Raw genomic sequence first — 19,661 nt, forward strand, 5'->3', positions numbered from 1 at the left:
CCATTTCAGCTGTAAAGTCTCTAGTCCTCCCCAGTACTTATTTAAAATTATTGTCAAGAGTGAAAAATCTGATTGGAAGGTTTAACCATTGGCTAGATTTGAGCACTTTTTGGAGCTTAGATTCTGTGGGAAAATCTTTAACTAGCCTTCTATAAATTGAAATTGATTATCAGGATTTAAAAAACTTAATTTTCTAGAAATTATAAAAATTGGCACTCTTTTCATGTAAAAAGTACTATAAAAGAGTTAAAAAAAAAAGACCTTGAGCAGAGTTTGACTTTTTTTTTTTTTTTTTCTGGACTGAAATGGAGGCTTTCTTTCAAGCGAATTCCCTGATGTTTGCTGTGTGTGATTTGGCTCTATCTCTGTAACTGCTAATATGTGGCATGGACTTTAAGCTGTTTGGGATCAGGATGTACCCAAACTCTGTATTGCAAGTCGGGATCCGCAGGCATTATGTTACACAACTGGCTTGCTGCCTTCTGTTTTCTGTGTTCTGAGTAGCTGCATTGTTTGTTGCAGTATATGCATTAGCTGTTGTCAGTGTTCAGTTTCCTGCAGGCTGACATAGTGGGAGGGGCTTTGTTTGATACATAGCTGAGTTTCCACTGTGTGAGTTCTTGAGTGCACACTGCAGCCATCTTAATTACACTTTAGTGCAACTGAGACAGTGCAGCTGTCTCAAAATGGCTGCTAACCTAGTCTTTGTAACTGCTTAGGCAGCCACTATGCCACTAAGGAGACCTGTCACTTGCATCAGGACCAGAGGTAAGAACCAATTACTCTTGATCTCTGAACATTTTAATTAAAAAATATTTGCATTTTACTAAGTTTATATAGGAAGGTGAACTTAGAGCTTGCTGGCTAAGAAGTTGAAATGTTTGCTGGTAGAACCTATAAGCCTCTTTTATGGAAATAGTACATAGCATGCTGAGGTCAAAGGTTAAATTCCTGTAATTTCTCACCATCTTATGCTCTGTCATTACCAGAACATTTGATCACCACAGTAATGCTTTTCTGGCCCTGATTAACTTCATGTTCCTTTTATGTTGGAAAATTCAGTGCTTGTTATTTATTTGTAGAAACAAAGAACAGTATATTATCTCAGATTTTTTTTTTTTTTTAAAGAAGCCATAAATAAGTCTTGTTTTGCATGAAAATTGTGATTTTTCTAAATTTGTGTGTGTGTATCTGTATGTTTTGGAGGTATTGTTTGATTGCTTTCTGGGAAGAATGTTAATTTTCTGGATATAAATCACAGTTACAAAAATTAAAAAAATTTTTTTGCACTGTTACTTTTTTTGTGCTGTGCGTTCCAGTTCTTTATTATTATGCTGCCTCCTCCCGGCCACCCAGTTCTTTCAGTTTTGATGGAGCTAACTTTTTATCATTATATTTTTTGCTTAAATTGACATTGAGATTCAGATTTTGAATTTAGAAATAGCTCACATTTTCTAGGTCTGAATACCTTTTTCTTTGTATCTAATATATTCTTATGCAACAGGACTGAAGTAAATCTGTTTTTTAGTTAATTAAGTGATATTATGTGTGCCCAGTTTACCTTAGTTAAAATCTGTAGTATACTTAAACTAATGACTCAGTAACTTTGTTAATTTAGTTTCAAAATTTTCAAAAAGCTTTCTTAACGTTGTTCTGAAGTAGAAAACTTTATTGAGATATTGTAAGTCGGTAGTGACCCAGAAAGTAGGAGAATTAAATTTTTGTTACTATATTATTTCAGATAGCAGAACAGTTATTTATAATTAAAGCGCTAATACTTAAATCTCAGTACGTAAAATTTTTTTTCTAAATGATATAGTACATCCCTCTATCTTTATCAAGAGTATTATGAATATATCCCTGACTAATATGACACAGAACAGTAAGTTTTGAACTTTCTAAATACAGCAGCTTCTAAAAAATAGCAACTTTCTGCACCTTAAGTTGTTATGAAGAATCCTAGCGTATAAAAGGGGTATATGAATGGTGTATTTATTGTGTAAGTATTTTATAATGTGAACTTATGACATTTACTTATTATAAACTTACTTAATAAAATGAGAACAATTAGTCTGTTATGATAAAAATGAAAGTTTGAAACCAGATCATGTATGACAATTATGGTCTTTAGGATCTAGGTCACCTATTTGTAGATGTCTAGGTGCTAAGGGACTGTGGAATTCAGCTTGAAAAATACTCTAGAACATATATCCTTCATTTCTTTTCTGATATACAAATTTTCATGACCTATATTTTAAGACCTATATTTGCATGATTTAACAGTTTAAAATTGCTGCCTTGCCCTCAAATTGTTTTTACTTGTTCTTATTTTTAAACTTTTTAAGCAACATTATTGTTTTTCCTAACTTAATCAGTATTTATTTATTCAGTGGCCTAAAATTTATTTGGGATCATTAGCTCAGTTTAATCAACAGCTGCAGTATGTTCGTTTTATGTATTAATTTATTACTTTGTAAAGTTATTAGGACTTTTTTGTGTGCCGTAATGAATTCTCATAATCTGAACATTTCTTTATGTAAATGTACATATGAGCTTGCCTGTGAAAAAGTAAAAGAACTACGAATCCAATATGTGTGACAAATCCAATATATGTGAGCAATTCTATCCATTGTGCATTTCGTTTCAGTAAGGTTTTGCCCCAGAGTATGAAATAGGAAAGTGAATGTGCTGTGACTCTAATCATTCTTATTTTTTTGGCTTCTTATAGTACAAACAGCTCACTGTATTTCAAAAATTGCATATGATGTAAACCAGCTACTTGGTTTTATATTCTTTATTGCTGGAGAGAAACTAACTAGGTTGAAATTATTGATCAATTTCTGTTAACCTTCAGAGTAGGGCCTCAGGGAAATTTTAATGATCCATTCTTCTTGCCTTCTGTTGTGGACTATAAAATTTACATCCACCTTACCCTCCACAAGATGAATCCACTGATTATTACTTAGACAAGAGGAAACACCAATGCACTGTGGTTACTCATTTCTGATTCTTTCAGTGCCATGTTGCACTTTTGCAGCTCTGAACATAAGCAACTATAAACATAAAGTTGACCTCACTGGGATTATTACTTTTAGGATTAGTCACAGTTTTTAAATTTTCTATGCTGAATGTTAGCTATTATGCTCAATAATTGAGGGCATAATAAATCTGGGTGCTGGGTAATTAACATGTTACATTATTATTTTGTCACTTTTTGCCCTCCTCATTTGTTTATTCCTTTTCACAAGCCATTTTGCTAGCATAAATCTTCAAGAGAAATGTTGAGGTAGCAGAAAGAACATTGACCAAGAATTCAAACCTATATTTGAATTATACTTTTGCTACCTTTTCTTATATTGCCTAACTTACATTTTCTGATTCTCATTTCCTTATCTATAAAATGGAGGAAAAAATCCTCTCTATTTGGCAAGGATATGTTGGCGATTTACATGTTTTTGAATAATACCAAAAAATACTCCACAAATATCTAGCATACTAATTTTTCTGTAGTACTTGAATGCTCTTCAGTTTCTTTTCTCAGATGTCATATACTATATCAGATAGGATTGGATCAGGGAATGTGTTATGTTTAGAAAGAAGGGGAAATTTCTCATAGAATTAATGCTCAGAAGTGGTAACTAACACCATTATATCTACCTGGTAATTGATATATTCATATTTGTACTCCTGGGTCCTCTCTGTTGAATAAATTAGCCTTCCTTTGCTGTATGTGGGTAGTGGTAGATGTATTTATTAAGTCAAGCCAATATAGAATGTTGTCATTGCAGAATTAGAGTAGGAGAAATGTTTCGGTTCCAGTCTGGCTGAGTAGTCCACACATGCGGTGAGAAAATAACTTTTTCTAAAGAGATAACTTGAATTCAGGGCCTAAGAGTTTTATATGTTTCAGTACAGATGAGAGTCCTTACAGTATAGTTCTCTTTCAGTGGCCACAAACTGGCAGCGAGCAGACTTCTTTAATGTTTTAACCACTGCTATATTTCTCTAATACTTAAAGTTGCCAGATTTTAAACAAAAATCTGCATGTCTCATCTTTTAGAAAATAGAATATTGGGTAGTGCTAGAAATGTATTTTGCTGGAGAAAAATAATCAACAGTTTAGTACATAGTCTCCTTCAGATAGGGCCTCCTCCTCACAGCTGGTCCTCTTCATTGATTCATATTACCTTCTGGGCTCCTGTGAGCTGTTCCTTTCAAATCCCTATCCTGCTTACTTCACAGATTGTTGGTGGCCATTAATATCTAAAATACAGCTTCTCATCCAGAAGAAAGTAAACATAAGTAAAATCTGACCTACTTCATGTGGTAGGAGAGATAGCATATGTAAAATCAGCTTACTCTTTAGAAGATACGGCACATTTGTCTTGTCCTGGATTTTATAGTAGAGTACCATCGTTACTGATTGAAGGAGATCCACTGACATCAGCAAAAAGTGACATTCATTTGAAAGTAAAGTGGTTAAAAAAATACAAACTAGGAACATTTAAGTTCTTCAAAGTCTTTTAATGTGATAATAAATTCTCTTTACATGTTATCACTCTATTAAATCTATCACTATATTTATTTGTTATATCATTATTGATGTTTTTAATGATGATATTGAATAAAAAATGTTAAATTATATTCACAATGTGCAATTTACTGAACAGGTAAATGGAATGAACTTTATAAAAGAGTTTTGCTTAAATTGATTAAGAAATATTAACACTTAAAATAAGTAAGTTCCTAATAGAAAGTTCTCTTCACTGTACTAGACTACATAATTTCATAGGCCATTATATATACTTGTTTTTGTTAATATTTCACTTCCATGTATAAAAGATTTACCATCTCAGCTATGTGAAGACTTCCTTGATGATCCATGAAACATGGTAGTGTATACTTGTGATCTGATGTGAATTTGAATTCCACATTTTCCAGAGTAAGCCAGCTTCTTAGTGTTCATGTAATGCCATGACATTGGTAACCCCAGTGATGTGCTAGAAGAATGTTATTCATTTTTAGAAAGTGAGTTTCAGATTAGAAAGCTTTAGGGAAAATTGAAAATCCAGTTAACTTGCACAGGAAACATTGATTGACTCCCTTGTTTTCCCACTTCTTACACTCCTGAAAGAGAAAGTCATTTGGAAGAAAGCATAAAGTTTATTCACATAAGGGATTTTTAATAAATTGCTCAGGTTAGAACTTTCACTGAGTGTTCTCTATTAGTAATTTGTAAGTCTGTTATTGGACATGAATGTTTAAGTATGGAAATGATGAAAATAATGCTTACTCAATAAATCTTTGAGTTTAATGAGAAGGGGGAGTTTAACACAAGAAAAAAAGCTTAGAGTTGCTTCTGCATCTTCTTGAGGGTGTCTGCCTTCTCTGCTGAAGTAAACCAGACAGTACTGCCCAGTGGAGTCATCTGACTGATTTTTTTTTCTGACATACAAGCATCATGTCATGCAGAGCGAAAAGTATTAATGTAGAAGTCAGGAAGTGATTGTTTTGGTGCTGCTAGTGAGTAGTTGCATAGTTTGAATAAATTATTTAAGCTCTAGATGCCATTTTGTGATCATTAAATGAGGAAGGTGGTTGGACCACAGGTAAGAATACGAACTTTAGAATCAAACAGGGTCAAGGTAAATTCATATTCTTCCACTCATTTGTTAGAATAGTGCTCAGAGTATCAATATAATGCCTATATAGTAAGTGCTCAATTGGTCCTGGCTATTTGCTTATTTTCAGAATTTCAGTTTTCTTTAAAATGGGGATAAAGTACCATATAGAGTTGATACTGGGATTTAAATGGGCAAAACAAAGTACCTAGTGTAGTGTATGACACAAATAAAGTATGAGTAAGATTGGTTGCTTGTTCCTCACAAGGTTCCCTCCAGCATGAATTGTTTTGCTCTGTGTTTCTTTTTTTAATCATTATGAAATTGAGAGGTCTGGGGTACTAGGTACTCTAGAAAAGGGTTTAGGGAAAGAGGGTTGTTAGGGCCCTGGCTGATACACAGTAACAATGCCCAAGAGCAAGGTGTTTAAATCTCAAATTGAAGACCTTCAAGAGCCCGAAGGGGACAAAACAAAGAGTTTTTATTTGTGCTAGGGCAGCATGATACAGTGAAACAACAATGTACTGTGAATTGATCAGTTGAATCAACAAATTTAATAAATATTTATTATGCCCCTCTTAATTTCCCAGGTACTGTTTTGATGGCTGGAATACAAGATCCTTTGCTCTCAAGGAGTTTACACTGGGGCAGGGAAAAAAGGAGCATAGAAGTAAATAAGAGATGCTCAACTGAAAATGCTGGAGGTGGGATGGGGTAGTGACTAGCTAGGTGAACCCTACTCAAAATGTGTTTTGTAGGTCAGTTCAGGGTCAGTTATCAGTTTATCTGTTCCTGGTCCTCCATTAGATAACTAAAATTAAGAATGTCTAGAAAATTTTACATCAATCTAAGAAAATAATTTTATATCAGATCAAAGAATAAGAATCATATATTTTATATGCTTCCCTCACCCCCAGATAACTCATCTTCATTGTGTTTTACAAGAATACTAATCTGTAATGGATTGGAAATAAAACCTTGATTCTTTACCATTGTTAGTTTGAGAAACATTGTTTCTCACTGTTTCTCAACTTTAATTTTAGTGTGGTAACTTCCATTCTTGGCACTTAGATAAGCAGGCTGCAGAAAATTTGAGCTTCTTACAGTTAATTAATTCATTGTTGGGATTAATTTATTTTGCTTTAAAAAACAGTCTCTACTTGTTATTAACATTATATTTTATGCTGGATTAAAGGACTTTAGTTCCTTTGATTTTAAAGTACATTTATTCAAAGAGTTGGGTGTATAAAGTAGAAAGAGGGAGGAACCAAAATTAAAACTGGAATGAATACAATACTTAGATGATTTCCGACTCTGAGATTTTATGATCAATTGTTCTTTTGGTATAAAATCTTTACTCCCACCAAGTGTTAATTTGCACAGTGTCTACTATATGAAGTCACACAATCTTATATACTTGTCCCTGTCCCTTCATATGATGCTGGTGGAGCACAGATCCTAAGAAGAGAATATAGTTGAGGAAATCTATACTACTTATCAGAGATAATGTGGGTAGCATTTAGGATTATCCACATATTAGAAGTCTACCAATTCCTGTTTTTATATAGCTTTATCATTTCCTTATTTAGAGCCTTATTTATTGCATGTAGGGATAATTTAAGACCTGTGTTTTAAGACAACTGAACATAAGATTAAAAAATAAGGAACATATTTTGGATAACCCTTAGTTAGCATATTAAATGGACTCCCCTGGTGGCTCAGATGGTAAAGAATCTACCTGCAGTGCAGGAGACCTGGGTTCAATCCCTGGGTCAGGAAGATCCTTTGGAGAAGGGAATGGCAACCCATTCCTGTATTCTTGCCCAGAAAATTACAGGGACAGAGGCTATATAATCCATCGTGTCACAGAGTCAGGCATGACTTGAGCGACTAACACTTTCATAGATAATGACTCAATTTTTACCCAGTCAGATCTGATCCATTAAAACAATACATAAGTGATTTAGGTTCAAAAAGAATATATCACACAAAATATGTTCTTATGTAGATACTTGTAATGTAACATACCTGAGTGTTGATACTGAGTGCATACTTTTGTAATATTCACCAGTGGTAAATATGTCGAATAATTTAAACATCATAATAGTGACACTTGAAGATGTATTATCTTATTATCTGGTAAAACATAAAGCAATATCATTCTAAGAACACGTCTATTTAATGATCATTTACTATTTAAGTGATTAATTAAAATTTGAAAGGCAGCTGTAGAGTAGAATAAGGACAGCTTTTAGCTAATATGAATTATAACTTATATTTTTAATGATTGTTAAAGTAGCAATCATTGGATTTATGTAATCATGTTGATTTATGCCACAAATTAAGGCTTTTGAATATCTCTGGGGGTTAAAAATATTCTTGATGTAGTGGGGTTAGAATTTCAGTTATATAAGAACTCTAAGTTGGTTTTTTCTTATTACCTGGATTTTAATCATGTTAGTAAATAGATAACTAGATATATTCTAGAACCAGTCAGTGCCTGTTGGGGAACAAATGGGGGAGGGTTTACTCAGCAGTATTCTTCAGTTTGGTCATGAAATGAGGACTGCTTTATGTAAATTGTTCTTACTGGCGCCAGCTAGCTGTAACTGCAGTCTGGCTGTGCTAGGGTAGCAAATAATATGTGTCATGGATTTTCTGTTTGGAATGTATAAGAATGCAGCCTTTTGGACTGAAAGAACAGAGTTGATGCATTAGAATAGGAGTACTGAGACCTCCACAATTGCCAGTGAATAAGTGAAATAGTGAGAAGCTATAAGCCTTTTAAGTTTTTGCTCTGCTTTTGTAGATTTGTACCTATTGATACTATTGGGTAATATGTGGGAGGTACTTAACTGCACACAGTTGCTGCAGACCTAATAGTTGGCAGCATAGAAAGCTATACAAAAGAATTCTGATTCTAGGCATCTTCACTTACAACAGTCCTTTGGAAGATGTACGTTGAGTGTTCTGTGAGCTTCACTGACATGCTGTCTGATGTTTTCTGGCTTTTGTGGTTGATGGGATGTTTGCTGCACAAACTACACAACAGATGTGAACCACTGAAAGGAATTTTAAAATGTAGCCAGTCTACTGTATTCCTATTTTTTTTTAAATGAATATGTACCAAACAAGGAATTTAGGCTCAAAAAAAGCTGATCTAGAAATCTGCATTAGCTTTTATGCTTATACAAATGAACTGAGTAGCAGTGGTTAACAGAAGAGGAAGTCTTTTTCACAGTATCAAGCTGCCCACAGGTAAGAGATTCAGGTCCGTTTTCTATGATAACTCTTATCCCTCCCCTACCTCCTCAGGCCTTATATCTGTCTCTCACCTTTGAGAAGTTTTTTTGTTTTTAGTTTTATAATACTAAGATTACTAGATTGTTTAATGTTAATTTTCAGGAGATTCTGAATGTCATATTTGGATTTGATTTCTTAAAAATATTTTCATCTTCTCTAATTTATCTCAGGTTTAAATTGAAAATAACAATAGGCTTCATATATGAGTATTATTCATGCATACAATATGTTCTTATTACATAGAAATCAGTTTTAGGTCTCTCCATAGTCCTGTTACTGTGTTCTCAGTTGTAGTGACACCAACTGGTACATAAAGAGCGATGACTTTGTAACCTTACTAAACATGAAGTTTTAGTTTAAATGTACCCCTTTGACTTCAAAATCAGAATGCTTGTTTTCACAAGTGACTCATTAACATATATTAGATAATGTATATTTATACATATAACATGGTCAAGTGTTCCCTACCACCTTTATCATTTCCATTTCCACATATTTAAATTCATTACCATTTTATGAAGTGAATTTAAGAATCTAAAACTAACAAGAATGTATTAATTAGAAATTCTGTTGAGTCTAATATTTTATTTCTTAAGCTTGGTGAAAGGTACATGAGCATTTATTATTTTTTGTGTGTGTGTCTGAAAAATTGCATACAAAAAAATCTCATTGAAATAAAAATAACTATATAAAATAATGAATATGGTAACCATTATTGTAAGTCAGGCATAACAAAGGCAACTCAGCATGCATGAAAAGATATGAAGATTTGTTTATAAAGAAATGCATACTGATATATCAGTATTGTTGTTCAGTTGCTAAGTCTTGTCAGACTCTGTGACACCATGGATTGCAGCATGCCAGGTTCTCCTGTCCTTCACTCTTTCACACTGTATCAGTATGGCCAGTGATAGGATATATTACAGATTGGTATAATAGTTTTAGAGGAATGAGAGTGGGGAGGTAAGAAAGTTGAATGAAGCTGAGAGAGGGTGGTGAGGCTAGTTTAGGGAAATGGAGGGAAGGAATTAGAATAGGCAGTTCTCTGCCTTTGCATTCTTTCTGGGAGTTAAATAGCAGATTCTTTCTGCAACCTGAAAGTGCTAGTTTTAGTTGGGACTTCAGTTCTTTAGATAAAGGGTAGTTGGTCCTTTATTACTGTGTAGTTGAATGCTTAAAATCTAGAGGTCAACTGTGATAAAAGGCACACTCATGTTTCAGGGGCCCAAACTATTTCCCATTGCCCTTTGACTGTGTTGCTTGGGATTTTAAAAATGATTGTTTTAATATATGTTCTGTTGAAGTATAAAAATGTATATTTGTGGATGTATTTCCTCCAAGTAAAGAATTTCACTAGAATTGGAGAAATGGTGATAGTAGAAATATATTAATTTTGAATAATGTGCTTGAGGTTCAGTGGAAGAATGAGGCTGGATGTGTTCTTTTGGTGTAGAGAGCACAGTTGGGAAATGTTTTCAGACTTCTCTTTGAGGCAATGTTTGGGAGAATGTTGGGCTAGGAAGACAGTGGAGATAGACTGGTTTATATATGTATATAGATAAAGAGGCAAGGAGTTGTTAGACCAAAACAGGCATTTATTGATTACTATTAGAGTTCGGGGTCACGGCAAAGAAAGATGTTGGAAAACAGGAGTGTTCTGTCTATAGAGAAAAAAACCTAAAAAGGCATATAAAACAAAAATAAAGGACATGAGCATAATAAAGTTGTGCAGTCTTCGAGACTGTTAAGCTTGAGTGTGCATGATCCAAAAATCTAGGGAATGAAATTTGAAGTTTTAGTTTTGGTGTTCCTCTTAGGCAACAACTTTTGTTTAGCAAGCAATGTAGACCTAGAAAATCTTTGAAGTGAAACAGACGTGAGTGATCTAACATCACACCTTGCACTGGAGTCTACTGTTTGTTATTTCTGACAGGTAGTTATCTGGCTTCTGCATCGTTTCTAGCGACAGAAAAGAAAGGCTCTAATTTTATAAGGCAGTTCCTTCTTTTGTTGGACATCCAAAACAATGAACGTTTGCAGATTTTGAAACAAAATTGGCCTTTCATTGTTTTGTTCCTGCCCTCTACCTTGTGTCTGTCTCTTTCTCTGTGTATCTCTCTGTCATTTTTACATGACAAATCTGCACTATTTAAAGAAAGCCATTAAAATTCTCTTGTGTTTTCTAGGCTAAATATCCACCATTTTTCTGACATTTGCTCATATACTGCATTGTTGTAGGTCATTCTTTAGCCTGGTCATCCTCTTGTTTATTCTACTGTTTTTATTTTTTTTAATATAAATTTATTTATTTTAATTGGAGGCTAATTACTTTACAATATTATATTGGTTTTTCCATACATCAACATGAATCTGCCACAGGTGTACATGTGTTCCCCATCCTGAACCCCCCTCCCTCTTCCCTCCCCATACCATTCCTCTGGGTCATCCCAGTGCACCAGCCTCAAGCATCCTGTATCACGCATAGAACCTGGACTGGTGATTCGTTTCATATATGATATTATACATGTTTTAATGACATTCTCCCAAATCATCCCACCCTCACTAATATTCTACTGTTTTTAAAAGTCTCTTTTTATCTGTGATGCTCATAAGTAAATACATTACTAAAAAGAATGTTCCTTTTTTCTGACAGTGTACTTCCGTTCTCCAGTTTTAAGTTTGCATTGACGTTTTTGGCAGCCACTTTCCACTGCTGAATTTTATTGAGTTTGAAGCAAGTTAAAATCCCTTAGTTTTTTTCATGTATTCCATTGATAACATGTAATATACTTAAGTATTTGAACCAAGTGTATTATCTTATAATTATATTTTCTTAATTTCTAATGTGGTTTATTATGCTTTCTTTTGATTTTCCTTGCTTGTTTTCCCCCTTGAGGAAGTCTCTCAAAGAGCTGGTTTTAGATTTCATTGATTGCTTGCTGTTTTATTGAGTTTCCCATGATAATTTTCAATTTTTATTGTAGTTACTTTCTTTGGGTTTATAACTTTTACTTGCATTTTTGAGTTTGTGCTTCTTTATTAATATGTGCATTTAGGTTTTCTCCTGAGTATCATTTTAGTTGAATTCCCTGGGTGGTATTTTGTTAATACTTTGTTGTTTATATTATTTTACCACTGACTGCTCCTTAATCTAAAGTTTTTTTTTAAATTTATAAGGAGATAACTTTCCCTCTCATTTCATTATTGTTTATCTAACTGTAGTAAGTTATGGCTAGAGAATGTGGCCTTGTGTGAATTTTGTGGGGGGGGTTGGTCTTTGAATTTATTAATATTTCCTTGTCACCATATGCACAGTCAATATTAATGTATGTTGATTTTTGTTCATAAAAATTTGTATTCTGGGTTTTTTGGATATACAGTTCTATTTACTTTTCTACTGAGCAACTTCACTTCTTCACTTCATGTTAATTGAGAAATGCATTTTTAATATTTGTTTTTTTTCATCTGTAGAGTTTAGAAAGAAGTGTGTCTATCTGAATTTATTAGTTTTTCCTTGAATTTTTAAAAATATATTTTTGGTTTATGTGATCTGAAGTGGTATTTAGGTATATCAGACATAATGTTTCTAGTGGATTGTACCTTTATTAATTAGAAATATCTTTTTTGTTCCATTACTGGATTTTAAATTTGAATTTTTTTTTATATGTTATATGTAGGTTTTGTACATCTACTTAACTTTTTTTTGGTTGGCATTTGCCTAATGTATCATTTTAACCTGTTTTCAACCTTTCTATGTTATTTTATTATAAGGTAATATATAGCACATATTTATTTGATGGTATTTTTGTCATTTTACCCAGTTTGAAGCCTAAGTAACTTTTAGATTAGACTTTAGTAACTTTTAGATAACTATTAGTAACTTTTAGTAACTATAACTATTAGCAACTTTTAGGTAACTATTAGTAACTTTTAGATTTTTTCTTTATTCCTTTGTTCCTTATTCCACAATCTTAAAGTCCATTAATTCCCATTTTGTAATTATCTTGTATTTTGTTCCAGAATATTTGTTTTAAAGACGGTCGGTCCTCAATTATTTTAGTCTGCTCATGAGTTTTACTTGTTTTGTGGAGCATTGCTATTCCCCTGATCTGAGTTTCTTCCTAGGGTCTTTTGCTGTCTTCTATCTGTAAGTATATCTTTATATATGTTACAATAATTTATTAACTCAGTCTTTGCTCACAAGTAATACTTTGATTTTTTCTGTCCTTGTTGATTTTCTGGCAATAGGATTCTAGGCTAAAAATAAGTTTTCCCTGAACTTTGGGGATATTGTTGTTTTATTTTAGCATTTAGTATTGCTGATGACAAGTCTGATGTCAGTAATTTTTATTCCTTTGTAATTAAAATGATGTTTAAAAAAATTCTGAGTTATTAGTATTTCTTCATACGGGTTTTCTGAAATCTTAACATAGTATGTCTATCTAAGTGTTAAAAAATTTAATTTAGTTTGTTTTGGTAATTAGTTTTTCTTTGGAAAACTTTTTTTTTTTAGGTCTGTGAAGTTTTTTTTCTTACTTCTCTCCTTTTTTTCCCCTCAGTTCTTTTTTTCTATACTTCCTCTTGGATGAATGTTGTTGCTTCTGGGTATATCCCTCATATCTCTTAGCTTTCTGTTTGTCCTTTGTATAATCCCTACCTCCGCCTGCCCTGAAATTTTTAATTGATTGTACTCATCTTTGTGCTTGAGAGTTCCTGTTTTACTTTGTGTGTATGCTGACCCAGGTGATTATGAGGGAGCTGTTGCTTGCTGCTCATGGCATAAGCTGGGAATTTGTGTTTTCAATGGTAGCCTTCTTTCCCTGTCTCTTCAGGAGCTTAGTGTCTATGTGAGTCACTACACTGTCTACATTCATAAATGTCACGTCCCTGTCTACATTCATAAATGTCACATCACTGCTGCCTTGGTTTAGCATTAGCATGAAAGAGATTGGGAAAAGTGGAATGAGCTTAACTGTTAAGATAAATCGCACAAATATGTTGTCATTTGAAAGTTGAAACTGAAATATCAGGTCTAAGTAAAAGTTTGTATCTTTTGTCTTTTCTCCTCAAGGGAACTGGTGTAACTAGTTTGGCATTTATCCTTCCAGACTTTGAAATATCCCTTATATGCATATATAAATGTTTAGAAATATATTATTTTGCATTTTAAAGCATAATTGCATAACATTTTGAATACTTATTGACTACTTATATGTCTGAGAATTTTCTATTTATGTCCTTATTAATCTCCATAACATTTTTATGAAGGCAGGCATTATAATAGTCTCAGTTTCATAGATGAAGATACTGAGTCAAGGAGACGATAAGTATCTTGGACAGGTTATTTAAGAAGGAAATGATCATACCTGTATTCAAAGAGGTATGTCTGACTTCAAAGTTTATACTGTTAAGTATATTGAATTCTGTAGCTACTTGTATACTTAATATTCACACCAATAAAAAGTATCTACTGTGTTCTTAATTTGTCTTATTGTTCTTTATTCTTTAGTGGATCTTCCAGTATTTTTTAACTATTAGGGATTGATTATTAATTTGTTTGCTATTATAGTACAACAGTAGATATCCTGATACATTACCTTTTAAAAATATATTATTAGTAATACTTAAGATGGATATCTCAATGTATTCTTTGGTGTGTCAAAGTGAAAGTGAAAGTGGCTCAGTCTTGTCAGACTCCTTGGGACCCCATGGACTGTAGCCCACCAGGCTCCTCTGTCCATGAGATTCTCAAGGCAAGAACACTGGAGTGCATTGCTGTTCGCTTTTCCAGGGGATCTTCCCGACCCAGGGATCTAACCCAGGTCTCTTGCTTTGCAGGCAGACTCTTTACCATCTGAGCCACCAGGGAAGCCCTTTGTTGTATCAAAGTGATTACACAGTTCTGCTTATTTGCCCCTGAAAATAGTTATGACACTGAAGTCTTATATCAGCAGTGTATGATGCTACTCATTGCTGTACATTATCGCTAACAATATTCTTTACCGTCTGAGCCACCACGAATCCCAAGTAGTTGCCAATCTGATGTAAACAAAATATTGTCTCTTTGTTTTGTCTTTTTCTGATTATTATTGAAGTTGAATATTTTTTCTTACGTTCCTTTTATGAATTGCTTATTTGATTTTTTTTTTTGTCCTTTTGAGTTTTTTGTCTTTATTATATTCACTAATAGATACTCTTTTATTCTGGTACTAATCCTATTAGCACTATGCTTTTTTTTTTTTTTGAACTGGGGGCTGCTCTGCTACCACAGCTGCGCGGTAGGCCCGCCTCCCACCCAGGTGACAAGCTCCGCCTATTTGGCATTGCAGCCACTAGGCTGGCAGGCTGCTGCTCACTGATTGGCATGCCCTTGGTGTGAGGCACCCCAACTCAGTGCACTGTCCTCCCCGGAAGATAAGCCGAGATTGTTTCCCACGGAAGACTGGCAGGTGGAGGAGCGGAGGAAGGAGGCCTAGCACCTGAGAAGGGCTGGGGTGCGAGCCCACTATGCTTTTTAGGTTTAAAGTGTTTCTCGAAACTTGTGGTTACTTGTTACTTTTCTGTGCCTTTGATATTTCTCTACATTGAGTCATATACCCAACATAGTTCTAATGTTTCACATACTTTCATTGTTTTGTCAGTCTTTTTCTTATATGTTGATGTTTCTAGATAACCTTTTTTCTTGCTATTCTGAATTAAATGTTTTCTTCTTTATATCTTCTCTGAGGTCTTACTCTTTTTGTCAAGATTTCTAGAACAATAATACTACACTTCTTGTTTTTGCCTTTTATGGAAATATCTGTGATGTTTTACTACTAAATATGAAGTTTCCTATTGGTTTGAAGTTGCCATTATCAGCTAAACAAGCAGTCTTTATGTTCTTAATTTTCATTTTTACCAGTGAATGAGTCAGGGAACATACTCAATGCCTTTTCAGTTTCTGTTGAAAAATGACAGTTAATTTTTAGGTTGTTAATACATATCTGAATATGCTTACTTTTTAAGGTATTAGAGGTGTTTAAAATGTTTAAAAAGTGCAATTTAGGATAGAAAATTCTTTTCATTTGGTAGTTAGTCATGCCTATAGGGATAGAGTGCTTCTAATGAGAATGTATAATTTTTTGTTTCTGGGCCTTAAAGATCTAATAGGAAGTCTGAGTCATTTCATAGAGACTGCCCTTCTAGTTTTCTCCAAGGACTGTTCTCTGCACAGTATATTATTGAGAGAGTTGTTATTGCCATTAACAGTGACCTGGCTAATCACATGTCTTCTCCAGTAGAATAACTTTAGAATGTGTATTCCAATATTTAAAGGATGATAAAAAAATTTTGTAGTGAACTATGATAAATATTTGAACATACCAAAATAAGGTCTTTGATTTGAATTTGTGAACCCTTGAAAAGAACTTGGTGGCGTATTGCATATATGTATTTCTTTGGGTTTCCCTCCCCAATCCCTTCCTTTTCCTTTTCTTTCTGTTTCTTTTTTTTTTAATTCTGGAGGCTCTAGGCTCAGTTAAATATTTTAATGTGGCAGACAGCCAGATTTCCAATAGTCCTGAACTCAGCATGTTGCTGTTGCTTAGCAACTACTTGTGAAGTCTTGTGGATATAACTGAATTATAAGTAGGGTTATGGGCAGAAGTGGAATTGAGATTGGTAAGAAAGGCATACTCTTCCCCCCACCCCCCATTTGAATTTGAGTTATTCTTTATGCAGAGTTAGTTTTCAGAAATCTGGCTCATAAAAACTGGGTGTACTAACCCTATCAGGAAGACAGGGCTCTGTAGAGGTCTTGTTTGTAATTACACATTTGAAAGCCTGTTTTTATTATTAGGATTAAATAGTCTATACTGGAGAGATAGCAGTAAATGGAAAATAGAGTACTTCTCCTAATTTTCATGGTTATTCATGTAGAAAAGTTTCTACAGATGGTATTACTGCCTATATTTCTTTTCCACATTTGTTAAAATTTACATGTGTAACAAATTTTTGGTTATAATTCTATAAAAATTTTTAATCACATTGTTTATTTAGTGTCTTAAAAACTGTCCTATAATAGTGACCATGTAGGCATTTGATAAATACACAAGTACTCCAAGCTATCTTTGCCATTTCTCAGTAGAGCAATGGGTTTTTGAGTGGAATTTATTAAAATTTTATTTGAGTCAAAATTTAAGGATCCTCTCAGTCCTTTTGTTTTCCATTTATTCCAGATGGAAAACTTTAGACCTAAAGGTCTTGAATGATTTGCCCAAGCCAACTCTCTCCAATCTGTGTTTTTTTCTGCATTATTATCTTCTCCTGATGCAGATCTAAAAGCTTTTTTTTTTTTTGCACTCATATTTCATCAGTTTATACAAAGTTTAATTGTAGTCTGTAATTTAAAGTAAAAACATAAACCAAATTCAGTAGCAAGCACAACTAATATGAGCAGATTTAGATGAGAACAGAAGAACATGAGATCTCAGTAATACTTCTGGTCATCAGTCAATATGTTTATAGAATGGGTGGAAAACATTGGCTTCCTTGGTCTAATGGTTAGTAGGAGAGAGATTAAGGGAGTTTTCAAAGTATAATATTTTGGTGAGATTTGCAGATTTTTTTTTAGGTTCTGAAAGAAAACAAAGTGATAATCCTTAGTTTTTGGTAAAGGAACTGTGTTTTCTTAAAATATATCACAAGATTTTTGTAGTAGCTTCTGATAGCCCAACTTGTGAAAGTAAGCTTTTAAGAATATTTGCCTAACACAAGTAGATTATATTCTCTTATATGCATTGTTTGCCAGGGAGATTTCAGAGTGGGCATGTAATTTTTCTTTTTTTGCTCCCTGGAAGAATGCTGGTCCATTCTGAGTTGTATGCCCAAGAGAGATCTTGTTATCAAAAGCGTAAGTTTTTTCTTAAATTCTAACAGAAGAAAAACATAGATTTGCAAATAAGATCAATTCAAAAAGTTGCAGTAAACATAATTTTAGTTAAATCTATTCAATGATAATATACTAGCAAATATTGCTTTTTTACAGAAGGGAAAAATTGTAGGTACAAAGAAGAATTTGAGTTTCCTCTTTGAAATGAAAGATTAGGCTTCTTTTTGAAATTTAGTTATGTTTGTTGTTAAACTTCTGTACACATAGGCTACGGCCACAGAATATCTGGTTCTCAGATGACATTTTGAATTCCTGTGGGTTGTAGGAGGTCAGGGTCTAGAGATGGGTAAGAGTATAGAGATACGGAGGAGGGTGACATTTCTGGCATGTATCTAAACTTCTCTAGAGCATTTACTTGCTGTACTAATTTTTAACACTAAGGTGCCATTGATAATTCAATCCTCCCAAAATTCCAATTGGTGTGTGATAAAATGTTTACTTTGAAAATTTCATGCTTTTTCTGTTCCCTTAAATATAAAACTGGTGTCAGTAAAACTAAAATGTATAATAACTGCTTTAAATAATTTTAAGGAAATATGAAGTGCTAAGATATATATTTAAAGTGATAATTTGACTTAGATATCTGGAATTGTAAAATACTTTTTCCCACTTGTTGTGCCTTGTTATCAAATTTCAACCCATTTGTTACATTCTTCCTAATTATAACTCATAGGTTAATTCATGTCTTTTTTTTTGATGAGGATCATAGTTTGTTCAGGTAAGTGAACAAGATGAATTTACATTTAAGATTTAAATTGTCAAGATGTGGATACAGTTCTAAGTTAGATCTGAATATCCAAGTCACATGTGAATACAACATTAAGAAAAATAAGTAAAACAATAAGCTAAGTTACCTTTCATTCAGAACACTGCTTAAAATAATATTTATGTTTTTAAAGGCTTGGTTGAACTTAATTTTAGAATCTAGCTATCCTTAAAAGGATATACTACCAATGGATTGCTTTTTTGATGTATTTTCATCCTTCACTGGAGCTCTTTTTGTTACTTAAAACTGTTCTGCATTTTTATGTCTTAAACACATTGTTTATAAGCTTTATTAAAAATAAGTCTTTTACATGTAATTTTCATAATGAAGTTTTTAGACTTTCCGAATATCAAATACATGAATTCCTTTTTTGACCAAAGAAAACATTTTAAAAGTTAATTTACCACTTTATTAAAACATAATGGAGGGTTTGAGATATTTAAAACATGAACTTTGATAGGCCACATTTGTTTTAATATGATTTGATTGTAACCAACCTTTCATTTCAACAGCTATAATTTAAATTCTTGAAAATAAAAACAGATTTTTTCCCCTTTTACCTTTTCTCTTTATTTTCCTTTTATTTAGTTATTTTTAATTTTGGTCATTCTGTAGTAGCTCATGAGCTTCATAGTTAATTGCATTAGACTTCACATTGCTTGGCATCTTTATGATTCTCCAGAGTAAATGTGTTATATACATACAAGCATGCATACTAAACATAAATGTGGCTTCCTGGTGGCTCAAATGGTAAAGAATCTGCCTGCAATGTAGGAGACCCGGGTTTGATCCCTAAGTCAGGAAGATCCCTTGGAGAAGGAAACAGCAGACCATTCCAGTATTCTTGCCTGAAGAATTCCATGGACAGAGGAACCTGGTGGGCTATAGCCCATGGGGTTGCAAAGAGTTGGACACCACTGAGGAACTAATGCTGAGAAAGACTGAAGCATAATTAGGTTGGAAAGTTAGAATGATGACAAACATTCTTTTATTTGGGTGACAGAAACATGTTGTCAACTTTAATATTATCCCACATTAAACA

General features: G+C 33.3%; 1 protein-coding gene across 7 annotated transcripts in view; it reads left to right on the forward strand.

Annotated features, from left to right (window-relative positions):
* ATF7IP (activating transcription factor 7 interacting protein) overlaps nt 1-19,661 on the forward strand; it is a 115,173-nt gene that overhangs the window by 18,643 nt on the left and 76,869 nt on the right. Inside the window, exon 1 of one of the 7 annotated variants that reach the window (XM_027541391.1) lies at nt 353-768. The exons of 5 other annotated variants lie outside the window; for them this stretch is intronic. The gene's annotated coding sequence lies outside the window, so the exon portion shown is untranslated. Of the gene's footprint in view, nt 1-352; nt 769-19,661 lie in introns of those variants that run through there. One more of the 7 variants, XM_027541394.1, reaches the window with a different exon arrangement.

This window comes from Bos indicus x Bos taurus, chromosome 5, assembly GCF_003369695.1.
Source record: "Bos indicus x Bos taurus breed Angus x Brahman F1 hybrid chromosome 5, Bos_hybrid_MaternalHap_v2.0, whole genome shotgun sequence".
NCBI classification, from domain to species: Eukaryota; Metazoa; Chordata; class Mammalia; order Artiodactyla; family Bovidae; genus Bos; species Bos indicus x Bos taurus.